Source organism: Chinchilla lanigera, unplaced genomic scaffold (assembly GCF_000276665.1).
Source record: "Chinchilla lanigera isolate Chin_1 unplaced genomic scaffold, ChiLan1.0 scaffold00097, whole genome shotgun sequence".
Taxonomy (NCBI): Eukaryota; Metazoa; Chordata; class Mammalia; order Rodentia; family Chinchillidae; genus Chinchilla; species Chinchilla lanigera.
Genome location: NW_004955498.1, coordinates 8,089,485 through 8,093,028, shown reverse-complemented (window position 1 = coordinate 8,093,028; position 3,544 = coordinate 8,089,485).

Here is a 3,544-nt window from a genome sequence, read left to right as displayed (position 1 = left end):
AGAAATGGTTTCTTTTGGCTCACAGTTCGTAGCGGTTTCAGTGTAGCTGGCTGGCTCCTGGCATAGCACATGCGCTCGGAGCTGGTGAGCTGCTCAAAGCACAGTGTCCAGGAAGGGGAGAGCTAAGGGAGGGGCAGGAGAAGGAGGTGGACCCGTCCAGGCCACGCCCCCAGTGACCACCTCCCCCCACCAGGCTCCACCCCCTTAGCCATGGACACCTCAGTGGTCTCACCCACTCATGGGTATCACGGCCCCATGATCCAGTCACCTCCCCAAAGCCCCACCTATGAGCGCATGCGGCTTTGCGGGGAGCGGGCTTCTAGACATAAACCATAACAAATGGAAGGTCTTAAAAGTACCCACAGGGAAAAATACCTATATGGGAGTAAAAATTAAGATGACAACATAGTTCTTGTCAAAAACAATGAAAAGCGGAGAAGAGATGAGCAATATATTTAAAATACTGGGAGGAAAATACATTATCAACCCCAAATTCTACACTCAGTGAAAATATATTTCAAAACATAAATGAAATAAAGTATTTTTCAGAATTAAATACCAGCAGATGTGTATTATAAGAAATGTTAAAGGAAGTTCCCAGGCAGACAGAAAATGACACCAGATAGAAATCTAGATCTACACAAGTCAGTGATCAGCACCGGAAATTGCAACTATGTGGGTAAGTATAAAGATGATTTCCTTATTGTGCCAATGCATTTAAAAGATAAGTGTTTAAAGTAAGAGTGATAACAGTGCATGGTGAAGCTCATAATATATAGCATTAAATTGTGAACTAAGAACTGATAAAAAACTAACACGGCAGAAATGAAGATAAATGTTTGGTTTTCATGTGTCTATTTCTATTTCCAATGGATACGGCCAGGTTTTTGCCTTTTTATAGCTAAGGTCCTAGCTCAGTAACTTGTGGAGCCTGTGCATACCCAACATTTATCTGCAGTTTTTTTTTTATTGGATGTGGTCTTATTATGCTTCCCAGGCTGGCCCTGAATGCTTAGGCTCAAGTGATCCTGCTTCAGCCTCCTGAGTAGCTGGTCCACGACAGCCAGTTGTTTTAGGTGTTTATCTAACCTTCTTCACTTATTGTGTGAACACGGTATGACTTGAGGGGATTCTGTGAATCCAGACCAAAATTATTCTCTGGCCTCTGTTGAGGAAGGAATTCACACAGGAATCTCTTTATCTTGTGTTCTTTATGGGAACTAAGAACACATCTTTAATAGGTTGCATTATTTTTCTTTTGTCACTGTGACAAGCTACCCCAAAATTTCTGATTTAAAACAGCACAAGCTAGGCATGGTGGCACGTGCCTGTAATCCCAGTACTTGGGAGGTTGAGGCAGGAGGATCACTGTGAGTTCGAGGTCATCCTGGGCTACATAGTCAGTTCAAGGCCAGCCTGGACTACAGAGTGAGAGCCTCAAAAAACCAAAACAATCGAAGAACAACAAAAAAAGAAGATTTTGGCTGGGTGTGGTGGCGCATGCCTGTAATCCCAGCATTCAGGAGGCTGAAGCAGGAGGATTGCTGTGAGTTCGAGACCAGCCTAGGCTACCAAGTGAGTTCAAGGCCAACCTCAACTGCATAGTGAAACCCTGTCTCAAAAAGAAAAAGAAAGCAGGATTGTTTTTTACATTTAACTGATATATAAAACTGATTTTATATATTTCTGGAGTATCATGTATTGATACATCTGTACATTGTGTGGTGTTTAAATCAGAATAAACATATTTATTTCCACAAACATTTATTATGTCTTTATGGGTAAAAACATTCAAAATCTTTCTTCAGTGTTTTGCTTCATAAAATATTATTAACTATATTCACCTTCAGAATTTATTTTCCCTATCCAGCTTACTACCTGTTGACAAACTTCTCATCTCTCTCATCTTCTATTACTCTGTCCAGCCTCTGGAATCCACCATTATGCTCTCAGCTGCTGTGAGAGATTACTGGGTGATACGGGAGGACTATGTTTAATTTTTTAGGAACCTCAATAGTATTTTCCACAATGGTTGTATTAGTTTACATTTCCACTAGCAGTACTCCAGGTTTTCTTTTTCTCTACATCCTAGCCAGTACATTAAGACAGTGCAAATTTATTCTCTTAAAATTGTAGGAGTCAAAAGGAGTCCTATAGTATTACAATTGGCAGCACTAGGGCTAGGGATGGAGCTCAGCGGTGGAATCCTTGCCTAGCAGATGTGAAGCCTGGGTTCCACTGCCAGCACCAAAAAAATGAAACAAAACACGAACCTTCACTACATCTACAAAATCTTTTTTGCCATCTAGGGTCACATTCACAGGTCCGAGGGGTGAGAGTGCGGGTGTGTTTGAGGTCACCAGTAGGTTCCCCTTGCTGATTCTGAGAAGACTGGTTTGCCTTGACAGTCTCTGAAGTCTTAAGTGCCTACACAGTGACACACGCTTTTAAATCCTGCACTGTCCCATCTGATGTGAAGAGGATCATGTGAAAGTGAGCAGAGAGGGGTCAACTACTTCTGCCACAGCGGTTTCCTGCACTTCCCTTTGCAAAACACTCTGACTGCTCAGAACGGGGTTTTCTCCTCCCACTGGGTGCAGGCCGGAAGCCTTAACCTGTGGCTCTCTGTTCCCCTCCACAGGACCGCTCCGACCCCAGCACCTGCACAGGTGCGTCTGTCACCCTGAAAGCCCGCGTCTTCTGACAAGCAGGCGCCAGACAGGAGGCAGGAAAGGCGGCAGATGACCTTTCCTCTTCCCACCTGAGTCAGTATGCCTGTGAAGGAACCACTTCTCACCTCCGAGGAGGACTGCATGGTCTCTAGAAATTTGGCTTCGGGAAATGGTTGTTCCGCGTCTACCACTGATGAGGGAGCGTTAGGTGCTGACCCCAAAAGGAGCTTATCCGTGTGTTTATGTGCTCGCTTTGCAGCTGCCAATAAGCAACACCTTAAATCCTATGCGAATATTGGAGTAGGCTCAGACATCTTCCCTCCACCCTCAGGGTTATAACCCAAAGCCAGAACCAGAGGATTGGCAGCCAAGTCAAAGACTACTCAAGTGCCCTGGGAAAACAAAGAAGGTGATGATTCTCAGGTAGGGATGCCCAGGTGTCTAAACTCACAGTCCCGAGTGCACGTCTCTGACCAAGGGCCATGGCTATCAAAGGGAGAGAGGGTAAGCTGGGGACAGCCAGGAACTCTCGAGGCAAGGGTCACGGGGAGGCCAGGGAATGCTGTGTCCTCAGGAGGGGGCAGCAGCTAAGTGCTGAGCATCAAGCCAGGCGCCAGAGCTGGAAGGGACGGCACATGGGGGATCCCAGGGAAGGGGATGCACAGCAGGAAAGTGCTGGCAGGGGACAGAAATGCCCCCAGCTGGGCATAGGCCAGCTGGCAAGGAAGCCACCTCAGACTCCCCCACTCGTGTACGATTCCGGCATCTGTAAGACGGCATGCCCGGGGCCTCCCCAGACCTCTTTTCTTGGTTATGAGAGACACTATCCTGTGCTTAGAAATGATTTGTAAGTCAGAAGTTGGAGCAGTGGG